The following is a 13720-nucleotide window of genomic DNA, read 5'->3' as shown; positions in this document are numbered from 1 at the left end:
AAACTCACAGTACCAAATGTTCCACAGTAATGCAAGCTGTTAATAATAGGAAAACTGTTGGTGGGGAGGGATCATATATGGGAAGCCTCTGTCGTATTAGCTCAATTTTCCTGTAAATCTAAAACTGTTCTAAAAAATAAAGTTTATTAATTTTTAAAAAACCAATACATGTTAAATTGAAGCCACATGGAAAATTCCCAGAGTAAAAGAATGATAAAGATCAAACAGGTTTAGAGCTAGAAGAGACCTTAGAATTGGTCATTCATTCATCAAATATTTATTGAGCACTTACAGGGTGTCACTCTCTCCGTGAGGCACTGCAAGTATCATGAAAACAAGACAGAACTGTCACAATATAGTACTAAGCAAAAAATGTCAAATGATCTCATTTTTGATATGTATGTATTTATGGGCCACGTGGAGAACTCTGAGAAGATGGTCACTAAGATATTAACAGTAGTTATTTCTGGATGGGCTTTTATTTCCTTTTACTGGTTCATGTCATTTCTAGCCCTGGTGGTCTAGTGGTTAAGATTTGAAGCCCAAGTTTGCTTCCCAGTCAGGGAACCACCCCACCCGTCACACCACCTTGCCTAGCCGTTGTCATACTATGGCGGCTACGTGCTGCTGTGATGCTGAAAGCTATGCCACCAGCACTTCAAATGCCAGCAAGGTCACTGGGCAGAGATCCACTCTGCTGTACACAGGGTCTCTAGGAGTTGGAATCGACTCGAGGGCACTAACAACAAGTCATTTTATAGTATTTCTATAACAAGCATGCTTTGCTGTTGTAATAAGAAAATAAAATAGTAAGAGTAATTTTTCTTTTATTCTAAAGATGCCACTTCAGAGAATGCTCCTAGGCGAAGGTGAATTTGGAGCCAGGATTGTGAAGGCGTATGAACTAGAGCAGGGTAGGCAGGTGCCTGGGACAGGTCGTTTCTTGCAGGGAAAGCGCACAGTAAGAGAATTCTGTGCCCTGTGCAGAAGTGGCTTTGGTTGCCCCAGAGGACAGGCCCAGTGGCTTCCACTGTGGATTTCATTCAGTGGCAACAACACTTGACCACCACTAACCACAGCCAGCTTTGTGACCCTGAGAGTTTCTGATGCTTGTTAATTTCTACCAAGTTGCCTCCTCCAGTGTTTTCCAAAGAGTGTTGCACAGAAAACTAGTCCCCGAGCTATTTATATGTGGATTTCCATGGTTAAGTGCTTTCGATAAATGCTAGATTGCACAAAGAATAGCACAATTATTTATAGCAGAACATATCAAAGCCTTTTTTATTCTGTGATACAATGTGTGTCTCCAAAACAGGAGTATACAGTGTTTCCTAAATTTTTTCGAGAAAAGAATCCCCCTCTCTACTTTGTTTGTTTTGACGGAGTCAAGAGCATTTCATGGAATTGGTGTCATCATGTGGTACACACTTTGAGAACTGTTACTCCACCATATGTCACATCAATGATCCCCGGGCCATGATTTATCTTGTTTGTCAATATATCCCCTAGTCTCTCCAGCACCAAGTGCACAGCTAGCACATAGAAGGCTCTCAATAAATATTTGTTAAGTAAGTGAATGAATGAATTTCATTAAGAAAAATTGATTTATCACAGAACTCTACATTTTCTGTATCTCCTCTGGATTTTACTTTCGTTTCCCTACAGTGAGCATCCCAATTTGAACAGTCCACGGAGGCATGGAAAAATTCAAAATCTAGATCTTCTCACCAGGGCTCTCTCTCTCCCAGGGGTTCTGCCACTTGCAAATGAACTTCTCTTCCCAGCTGAGAGTTAGGGACAAATCAAGGAAGATGGGTCTGTGGCTCATTTTATCACCCCCCTTTCAATAAATTCAGCCTGCTTCACAAGAGTCAATTGGGAATGGTCTCCAAAGAAAACAGCCACTTGGATTATATTAAGTGAGTGCGTGACTGTCAAAGCAATAAAGCCTTGCCCTTTCGTCTTTTCCTTCAAAAGTTTAGCAAGGACATACTTTCCCCACATAGCCTAATAACAGCTGGCCCAGAGGATGGATTACACAAGGATTACAACTAACCCGGGTCGAGAAGAGCTTGCCTACGGTCTTGTAAAAAAGGAGCGCTTCCAGGGCTGAGAAAGTGCGTGTTTTCTCCAATATTTCCCTGCTCTCGAATGCTTAGCCTCTGCTGTACTTGGTGTCCTTACCTTCTGCAGGCTTCTGTCCTTGAACAACTAGGGAGCTATTAGCCTCATTTCTTCTAGAGGCTGAAGGAGCTCATCAGCTCCTCAAAATACAAGAAAGCAAAAACCTGTTCAGCCAAAATTCAAGCCTAAATATGAAATCCAAATATTTGAACTGATCATGATGCCCACATGCTACAAAATTATAACATTCTTTTAACAAAAAACAAAAAAAACTATGTTGATTGAACTATAAGTATTTTATGCATAATGCTTTTCAGTCTAGAGTGATTTTAAACTCTCAAAACTTTATACAGGCAAGGAAAGCAAGCTGAAAGTGAAAGTCACTAAGTTTACTCTTATTTCTAAGATTAATTTCAACCTCCCTAGTTTTCAACACTCCTGCCATCGTCCAGTCTACTAGATACAGCTACAACAAGGGATTTCCTACACAAGGAACAAGGAATCTGGACTAGATTACTCCAGAGGGATATGTGCCATGTCTAAGTTTGTGGTTTGCTTCACTGTGTTTAAAGCAAAGGTTATTAGACACTAATGCTGCACAGATTTTCTAAATATTCTGTATTGCCAATGGCAGAGCCAGATGTGAGCCACATCAGGAGAGACATGCGTGACAGCATTTTCCTAACTGCTCATGATGAATTATAATTTGCAAAGGGGAAAATTTCAGCTGTGTGGTGCCAGGACAATCTCCTCCAAATACCACTCTCATCAGGTCATTTTCTCCTCAGGGAGAGTCAGAACTCCCTTTTGTGTGAAATCTAAGGACTGATATTAAAGACCTCAGTCATTTGCCCTACCTTGAGACTATCCAAATGGATCCCTGTACCCCAGGACAACCTCTTTATTCTCCTCCTATATCTTTTGCTTGGGTGTCTCGCTCTGGAATACAGAGCTCTAACATCCTTCAAAACTTGGCTTAAACCTCATCATTTTCAAGGAGCCTCCCTACCCTCTCCATGCTCATCATTCTCCTGTATTTGGCATTCCCTGTAGTTATCTAGAGTTGTCGTTGTGAATATTGATGGTGGCCACTGGAAAGCTTAGTATCAAATTTGTGGCCTCTTTGAAGGAAGTGTGTGGAATGGACTCCCTGGGGTGCATTTTCTGTACTTTCTCCTGCCCACTTTCACTGTACATCTCCCCCCTTGAATTTACTCTGCTTTTTTGTTGCTTCTAATTTACCTATTTTTACACGATAACTTAAATCCTTTCTGGATCAAAGTGGAGTGTCAATGTGATTCTTGGACTCTATTAGCATGCACTTTTCTCTTAGCAGATGTCCTCTGTGAGTGGCTCAGCTCCCACTAAGATATGCTCCTCTGAGGAAAAAATTATCTCAGAAGCAAGTTATCTTCTTGTATTGTTATCGTCAATGTTCTAGGTTTTTTTTATCTTTTTTTTTTTTTTTGGTGAGGAAGATTGGCCCTGAGTTAACATCGTGCCAATCTTCCTCCACTCTGCATGTGGAATGCCTCCACAGCATGGCTTGATGAGCTTGATGAGCAGTGTGTAGGTTTGCGCCCAGGATCCGAGCCTGCAAACCCCAAGCCGCTGAAGCGGAGCATGCAAACGCAACCACTATGCCAGCAGGCCAGCCCCATCTATGTTCTAGTTTTTGAAACTAACATTTTTATTTTGTTCCTCCTTTGCTTAAAAGATTTTATGTACAAAACCCTTTATATATATGATCTGTAACTTAGAATTACCATACCATGTTATACATGAAGAACCACCTAATCAGAAAGGTTAAATGGTTGGCCCAGTGTCACCCAGCTAATAAGGCAGATCCAAGACTCGAACCCAGGTCTACCTGACTCCAAACCTTTTGATTCTATATCCCCTAAAAGTGTCTAGCACTATAACAGGCACTGGGTGGTCTGTACTGATTGATGGTTGAAGTATGACCAGGAAAATTTGGTTCAGAATTGAATAAAACCTTGGAGGCAAAGCTATCAAAAGTTAAATTTGCAAAATTGGTACAAATTGGCTTCATAAAAAGATTGTGAAGAGACCCTAAGTAGGTGTGTCTGGGAAAGGCAAGTCAGACCTACTGAGGTAACCAAAACACTTAGGGTGTGGGGTGAACATAAGATTGGAAGAGATGACATGTGCTGATGTCCAAGTCTGGACACAGAGAAAAGAACGGATGGGTCACAGTGGTTTGGATTTAGGTCCAGGGCAGACTCATACATCTGTCCAACCAACACAGCAATTCTAACCCAACCCCTTGGGTTTCAGTAAGGGTAGCCTTGGTAGTTGTCTCCTGAGAAGATCTGACAAAATGGGATAGACAGACTTTTTACACCCGAGGCAAGAGTACAGAATCTCTGTTCACTGGGAATCTTCACACATGTTCCATTCTCTATAACACTTTCCCTAACTCCTCCTCAGAGCTTCATGTTTATGTAGTATTTACCACATGGTATTATAATGATGCGTCTCTGTCTGTCTTCCCCACTAGACATTAGCTATTCAGGGACAATAATATAATTTTTTGGAAATATCATACAAATTTCACTTCTCCCCAAACTGATCTAAAGATTGGATCCAATTCCATTAAAAAGCCAAGTATAACTGTTGAGGAACTTCACCAACAATTCTCAAATTTATGTAGAGGAGCAAAGACCTGAGAATAAACAAGGCACTCCTGAAAAGAAATGTCAAGACTTATTACAAAGCTGCAGTAATGAAGACAGTGTGGTACTGGCACAGATATAAACAAATTGTCCAGTGGAATAAACTAGAGAACCCAGAAACAGAGGCAGAGAGAAAAGGAGAAGGGTGTGGGTCTTGGAGATGTGAAAGAGAAGGCATTGCAGATCACTAAGGAAACAACAAACTCTTCAATAAATGGTGCAGGGCCAATTGGTTATCTACATAGGGGAAAAAAAACTAATTAGATCCTACTTTGCACTATACAGAAAAATCAAATCCTGGTGGATTTAAGACTTAGATGTAAAAAGAAAACTCTAAAACTTTTGAAGACATTGTAGGAGAATATCTTTAGGACAACAGGGTGGTGATGATTCTTCTAAAAAGTACAAACTATGAAAGAAAAAAATAATAAATTTGGCTATGTTCAAATTAAGAACTTCTGTTTAACAATAGATCCCATGATGGAAGTGATCAGAAAAGCCACAAACCAGGAGAAGATATTTGCAATATGTGTAACCAATAAAACACACATAAAGAGGATTTGTTGTTTTTTAATCTTCAAAGTCCAATAAATAAATGAATAAATACAAAGCCAACGAGCCCAGTATAAAAATGGGCAAAAGATAGGATCAGACAGTTCACAGAGTAGGAAGCATGAGTAGCCCATAAATACATGAAAGCTCTCTCAACCTCATTAGTAACTGAAGAGACATTAATTAAGACAGCAGTGAGATACCACTTTTCACCCACTGGATTGGCAAACATTAGGAAATCTGACACTGTCAAAGTCTTGGGGAGGGTGTGAGTCAACTGGAATTTTTATACACTGTTTGTAGGAGTCTAAATTGGTACAGCCACTTTGAAAAAAATAAGTTGAATGCTCACATACTTTACAGCCTATCAATTCTGCCCTAGAGAAACTCTTGCACATGTGCCCAAGATTCATGTGATTATAAGTATAAACCCCAGAGAAGCTCTTACACAGCATTTATGGATAGGAATATTCATAGCGACGTTGTAATAACAACCGAAAATAATAACAAACAACCGGAAACAATAACAACCAGGGACCAAAGTGGCCAGAGAATGAATAAATAACTATTTATTCGTGCCACAATAAAATGTTATATACAGGAGCGAAAATAATGAACTACATGCCATGTGGAAGAATCTTAGGAACATAAAACTGAATGAAAAAAACAAGTAGAAAGAATACTGTGTGTAGTCTAATACCATTTTTATGAAGCAAGCAAAACTAAATAATAGATGATTTGATGTTGTATGCATATCTGCTAACTTGTTTATTCTTTAAGACCAGGGCTTTATAGAAATAGGATTCAGAATGCTGGTTTTTCTAGGGGTCTGTAGGGCCTGGCATAGGAGAGGAGCCCACCAGCTGAGGCAATGGTAGTAGTCATGTTCTCCTCTAAGTAAGGCTCAAGGGTCCTCCTGTTGTCATTATGCTTTACACCTACCTGTGTGGTACGCACATTCTTTTGCACCTATCAACTGTTACATAATAATAATAGAAGCAAAAATCAGATGGCCAGGCTTTCTGAGAACACAGAAACAAGATTCTTCCCATTATTCGTGATTCTGCCTGTGCTCACAGACTTGCCAACATCCAATGTTAGGGCTGGGTGGGGCAGTGAAGTCATCTAGATCCATCTTACAGATGAGGACACTGAGGCTCAGAGAGCACGGGCGACTGTTCTGTGATCACCTGGCAGAGCCAGGAGCCAAATCCAGGTCCTTTGACACTTCCTCTCTTGAACAAAGTCCCCAGGCTGTTCTCTTCAGTCTGGTGGATAACGAACAGAAAAGAAAACTCCAACCTTCATCTTTGCATCTCTGCGACCTGGCACAAGGCTTAGCAATTTGTTGGTCCAAAGATATCTTTGTTAACTGGATATTAGAGAATTCTCAATGAATTGTCCACAAAGTGTCTCCAAAGTGGTAAAAAGTACTTCTCTCTCCTGGTTCAATAGCTTCAAACCAAAAAAAAGTTTCCTGGAAGCAAAACAGAAGAAACCATCAGTCACGTCATTGACAGGCATTCCCAGGACTCGTATGTGCGGGCACAGGGGAGGAGAGACTGAGGGGGAGGGAGGGTAGAGAGCTCTGCAGTAGCCGTGGATGTATTTTCCAGCTGGTCCCAGCAGGCCAGCCTTGCGTGACTGACTTCTTAGCTTAAGGTGTCGGATTCAGCAGAAAGGAGCCAAACCCTATGAGTGTGTCTTTGTTGCCTCAGAGGCGAGAAGTTGCCAGGATCTGTGGTTTGGCTGTGGAATAACAGCGGAAACACTTTCTCTTTCATTATATCTGCGTAACAGGCTGGCTGATCCCATGTCGTGTTAGTAAGTTCCTGGCAAGGCAAGTGGTTTCCATCTTATTTCACTGATGGCTTCCCTGAACCTCAGGTTTCCCCAGTTCCTAGTTCTGTATGTGAAAGTCCCTTTAGGTATCATTATTCTTCCTCCCTTGGTTTTTCCAGACCTTCCCTATCACCAGGATGCTGAGCCAGGTCTGTGTTTGTGGGGAATTTGCAGCCAGCCTCCTTCTCCAGCTCCTGTCTGGAAGAACACTCGGCAAAGTCTCTTAAAGCCAAGCTGTGGAACTAGCCTCCCCTGAGTGACGCCAGAGCTCAAGGTTTCTCAGTGTCCCCAGGTTTCCTGGCTGCAGTTAACACTAGCCAAGATCTCTGATTTCACCTCAACACTTTGTGGAGTGCACTGTGTCAACAGACCCAGAATTTCAAGTCTTCACATCTAAAAACATAATATACCTCCCCTTTACTCAAATCTTTTATATCCCTCAATAAAGTTTCTTGTTTTCTGTACCAAATCCTATACATTTCTCAATAACTATATTTCTGAGTATGTTCTATTTTGGGTTGCTCGAGCCCACAATATAATTAAGCAAGATAATGGGCTGCTTCTGCACTGGGATGCCTGCTGGCTGCTGGGAGTTCTAAATGATGGCTTTAGCCAGGATCACCACCATTTGTTTACCAGAGACAAACCACTTCTCTTCCTGTGAAGAAGCACCGCCTTCCTGCAGGTTGTGTTAAGACTAGGTGTTTATGTGTAATTTCTGGTTTGTACAGGTCTTCCCTAAAGGTTGGTAGAGAGGGTGCTGTTCATTGTAGTGAAAGCCTGGGCCTGGCTCCCCAACTATAGTAATGCCAAGAGAAGGTGCGGCCACCTGGGCTGGGCGCTGTCCTTGACCCAGGCTGCCTTACTTACTAGAGACAGAAGGGGCTGTGGACAGACGACAGGAGATGCTCTATTCTCACCTGAGCTCGCTGGGCGCCTGCTCCGAGGAGCATCAGCTTCTGCCACAGTTCTCGGCGTGGCTAACGTCCTCGCTCTGCAGTCCAACGCCACTTTCTAGTTTACACTCCCTCTACTGGGCCTTCGTGATGCACGCACTCTCTGGCTTTGAAGCCAGCTTTACTTGGGTGTATAAGGCCTGATTTATAGGTTTTGCATATATTTGTGTTTTGTTAAATTCAATTTACAATTTCCAGCACATTTGGGCTTCACCTTCTGCACCTCTTTCTTCATATCACAGATCCCAATAATCCACCTTTAAGACCTGATTTCACAGGAACTGTCATCCAAACATTTACAGAACACCTGTTAGGTGCAAGAGGAAGCGGCCCTTGGTGGACCTAGCAGCACAAGCGGCGAGCAGGAAGAGGCAGGGCTCCTGAGGCTGAAGGAGGCTCGCAAGGAAGCTCGTCCAGGCCCTTGGCCTGCCCCCACCCAGGCTTGGCTCCTTCATCTTTTGAAGAATACGAAACAGCCCACACCTTCTAAACTGCTTTAATCGGTTTCATTCGCAATTCTGCAGAAAAAATCCCCTTACAATTCACAAAAATAACAGAGCCTTTGCAGTCTTTTACTCTTCAAAAGTACCAGACATCAGGGCGGAAAGTGGAAAGAGCATCGAACACGGATTCCGAAGAGCCGTGCTCCAGTCAGACCTTCCTGAGACCACCTGCGTGACCTTGACCAAGTCGCTGTCCTCCCTACACTCCATCCCATGTGGAGATGGGAACGGTCATACCCACGGCACAAGGCTGTGGCGAGGCTCAGGTGGCCCTGCCAAGAGCTGGGCAAATGTTGGGTATTATCGTGTTTCCCCAAGTCTAATAATAAATATGCCATCAATGACTTATTTCAAGACGACAATTCTCTATTTACTGCTGACCTGCAGACAGAATATGAGAGATTCTGATAACACTAGAAAATGATGGCAACAAAAGACAGTAATAGCACTAGTTCACATTTATTGAACACAAACTGTGCAGCAGGCATGGTGTTAAGGCCTTCAGATGAAGTATCTCACTTAATCTTCAGGCAGGTAATGTTATTCACCCATTTCTACCAAAGAAAAAAACGCCACATTTAGCATGTCTTAGTAGCGTGGCCAAGGTCACATAGCTTCTGAGTGGCAGAGCTGGGATTCAAACTCAAAATAGCAAAAGTCTTGAGCCTTGCTCCAAGAAGCTTCCAAACTATTCATGAAAAATAAAACATATTCACAAATAAGATATATTCACAGGAAAAATAAATAAAATTCACAAATTTACGAATAAAGTAATAAAAGGTATACCATGGATGATACCACTGATTATCCCAACATGTGCTTTGTTTCCTGGTACAGGGTCTTTGTGCTCACCCCTTCCTTTGTCTGGGACACATTTTTCCTCCTCCCCTTGTCAAAATACTCATTCCTTAAGGCACAGGTAACATACCACTTCCTCCATAAAGTCTTCCCCATCTCTCGTTTCTCTCTCTCTCCATCTGGCTCTTTTTTTACAAATGGAGGAGGAAAAAGCTTCCCAGACAAAAGGAGATGGGGGCACAAAGGCCCAGAGCCAGGAAACAAAATACATATGTGGGTAGTATATTTTGTGTGGCTGGAATGTAGGAAAAGAGAAGAGAGACATGGGCTAAAAATAGGGACTGCTAATTGTCCCCTAGTATTCATTTGCCCTTCTTCCTTTTGGTAAGAAGACCCCAATTTTATCCCAGCTAGAGACTACTGTTGCCAGCCTCTCTTGCAGCTAAGTGTGGTCATGTGACTAGGTTGGAGCCGATCATGCGTGAGCTGAAGTGATGTGCTACTAAAGCACTGTCTTAAAGATGGAGCCCCTACCTGGGACTTCCCATTTTCCCCTTTCTCCTGGATGGAAATGGTGACAGCTAGAGCAGTGCCTTGGACCCAGATACAGAATCCATAAGTGGAGGATGGCAAAGCTGCTCTCCACACCTGCACACTCATCTCTAGACACATGAGGAAGGAATAAACTTTATCTCATTTAAGTCATGGTACTTTGGGTTCTTGTGCAAACTCCAGAATCACAAATTTTTGCTGTCTGCCCCCCAATTAATACAAGATGCACCCTTATAGGGACTTGACTCCACAGTAAATATTTGGAAAATAGTTCACAGGCGATAAGCAGCCTTTTTTAAATTTGAAACATCTGTGTCCACACAGTGACCTAGTGGCACAGTTTATCTTTCTTACAGAGCATTAATGTATTAATGGTGAGCCTTTCTACAAACTGAGTTTCTAATTATGTTAGCTAGAGCTTCAGGTCAGGAAAACATGTTTGCTTGGACCTCATAGCAGAGAGCTGTATCGGCTTTCTTAAGAGAGCTTTGTCTTCAAGCCTATAGAAAAGGAAGAGGAAATATATGGAGAGATGAGGGACATGCGTGTCAGAGACAACTCCACCAAGGAACTATTTGCCCTTGGGCTTCAATAAAGTGCAGTTCCCAGTTATTCTGGAATAGAGTTACTCTAAGGAGGGCAAAATCTAAACCAATTGTACCCAAGTAACATCCACCATCTTACTTTGTCCATGTCCATGAAACACAACACGCAATTAAATGTAGACCGAGTAAGATCTCATCTCTGTGTTTTTTTAAAGAAATGAGTATTTCTCATAAATACTTTTTCCCTACAGCTGGAGCTTAAGTTCTCTTCTGTTATTTTATTGTTGGCCAACAAAAATTAAATTAGTGCGATTGTTCCCAAGATGCTCATAAACAAAACTACAAACACAGGCATGAAATTAGTGGCAATAATCATCAGAAGGTGGTCATCTGGGTAATCCAGAACACGTTTGCTTAATTTCTTTTAGTGTCATCATAACAGAAACACAAATTTTAAGCATTTTCTAGAGAATTTGGGATCAATCTGTAGCTCTCCTATTTGAGAAATTCAGGTGTAAGCAGCCAACATGTTGAGGCATGTGGTCTCAAACTAATCATTGGTCTTTCATAAATTCTGCATTATAAATATATGTCCAAGATTTTATTCAGCATGTGTTGTATATTAAATATTTCTACTACATAGACTTATTCCTCATGGATCTGTGCTGAGGGAGAAAAAATCTAAATGAAAAGCAAAAATTTGTAGTTCTCAAATTGCACCTAAATCACATAAGCAAAAAGTGAGGATAGTATTACTTGAAAAAACAGTCCATTGATTTACAAGGTACTTGGATTCCTGGAAAACTCAGTGTATTTTATCACTGCCTAAAAATTTATTTGTATTCCTACGTAAAATGGAGTTAACATCCAGGTTCAGGAAAGTACAAATGGGTTTTTTTTGTTTTTTTTTTTTTTTTTTGGTGAGAAAGATTGGCCCTGGGCTAACATCCACGCCTATCTTTCTCTACTTTATATGTGGGACACCTGCCACAGCATGGCTTGATGAGCAGTGCGTAGGTCTGCACCCAGGATCTGAACCTGTGAACCCCAGGCCACAGATGAGTGCGTGAACTTAACCACTACGCCACCTAGCCAGCCCCACAAATGGGCTTTTTTAACTACATGAATTTGTGGTGGGACCAGCATCCCTGATCCTACCCAATAAATGCCAGGAGCACCCCCAATCATTGTGCAAGTAAAAATACTCCCAAATTTCTCAAATCGTCCCCTAGGGGGCAGTAGCGCTCCTATTGAGTACCACTCACTAGAGTGACTCCAGTGCCAGGCTTTCTTAACTCACTTCCTAGGGCAGATCCCACTGCACCTGCAGTGCCTCAGCATGGGCGTGTGCATCACAAAGCTGGCACAGGGGATGTGTTTAGACAGATTGCTTGGCTTACTGCTGGCTTCAGATCAGACAGGGTGTTGGGCCAGAGCATCTGACCCTCCCAAGGAAAGGATTCTTTGCATCATTGAACTGACACAGGGAAAGAGGCTGGACATCGGAGCATTCCCACCTTTGGGCCTCCTCAGTAAACCCTATCTGCATGGAGCCCCACAGCACTGAGTGGAGAAGACAACCACCATGTAGATTTTAGCAGCATTGATAGTGAGCACAAGTAACAAGGGACCTTGCTCCTAAAAGCTCTTTTTTTCACAGCCTAAGGGAGAGCTAGGAGTGTGACAGGGATTGTAAGGGTAGTTGGGGCTGGGAAGGTCAAGTGTTGAATTCTGATGAGAGAAGAGGGCAGAAAGACAGTGTGGACACAAGTTGCCACCTCTGGGAGTCCTTTAGGGTGATGGCATGGGCTGTTTGCTCTGCCGTACTGTTTAACCGACAGATATAGGTGGCCTAGGTACAGGAAGTATTTATAGATGGGAAGTCAAAGGAAAGCAGAAGAATCTTGCCATGCAAGATCCTCACAAAGAATTAACTCTCCAGTTAACTGGTAACTCTAAAAATAGCCTTGTTTAACTGAAACTCTATCATGTCAAAGACTCAAATGAGTCTTCTAAGCTAAACATGCGTATCTCCACGTCCTCAGGAAGGAGGAGGTAAGGCCTGGAGTCATGAATAGGGGAATAGCTGCAAGGTGTCTCTGTCTTGACGTTTTGCTCCCCAGCCATGTTCTCAACCCTGCTGCCGACACGCGGCATTCAATCTGCCACTCCAGACAGGCCCAACTGTCAGAATCATCCTCCTGCCCCCGTGCTGAGAGTTCACCCAGTCCCATCTTTCCCTGTGAATCAGACGAGGTATTACGCATTGCTGAGATGACAGCAATTGCCTCAATTAATGCCACGAAATATAACCCCCAAAAGGAAACACAACATGGTTTAGAAAACAACAACAACAAACCCTGAGTAGGCAGTGACTTGTCAAAGGGAACATAAAGCCACTAATTTGTTTAGAAACTCTGTAAATATCAGCTGTAACGTTTCAAAAAATACATTACACTGAACTTTTTTAAAGAGCAATTCACTTTCGAGATGAAACTGTATGTAATAGTATGGAAAGATCTCTAAGACACATAAAGTGAAGAAAAGATTGCAGAAACAATATGTTTAGTATGATCTCATTATCTATATCATTTAGATCAACTTTATTAATTAGGTTGTTTAACTCTTCCATGTCCTTCATTTTGTTCCCTTGATCTTTCATAGATCTGCACACATAAATTAAAATAGCCTATCTGCTTTTTCCTATTTCTCCTGACATGTTCTATATTTTTTGCTTGAAAATGTTAATGCAATGCTATTTGGTGCTTAGAATATTCAAAATTTACATATAGTGAATTTCACTCTTTGACATTATAATGTGTTCCTTTTTATCTCATTTACTCCTTTTTGGCCTGAATTCAGCCTTGCCTGAAGTTATCATTATTCAGGCATCAGCCAATGCCTGAATAATCATTACCTCTGATTTTTTTCTGTTTGGCATTTTGCCCTTCTTTTAAATTCATCCCTCCTGAATTTTTAAATTTTAGTTACGTTCTTACATATGGCATAAAATCAGGTTTTGCCTTATGATATATCTAAAAGTCTTTTTCTTTAAATGATATAAGACATAAATGTCATGTTATTTTATGGGTTTTTTATTGCTTTTGTAAATATTCTACTATGTAGACTCTTTGCTGTGTTTGTGTGTGTGT

Source organism: Diceros bicornis, chromosome 12 (genome assembly GCF_020826845.1).
Source record: "Diceros bicornis minor isolate mBicDic1 chromosome 12, mDicBic1.mat.cur, whole genome shotgun sequence".
Taxonomy (NCBI): domain Eukaryota; kingdom Metazoa; phylum Chordata; class Mammalia; order Perissodactyla; family Rhinocerotidae; genus Diceros; species Diceros bicornis.
Note: the sequence above shows the minus strand (reverse complement) of the source record.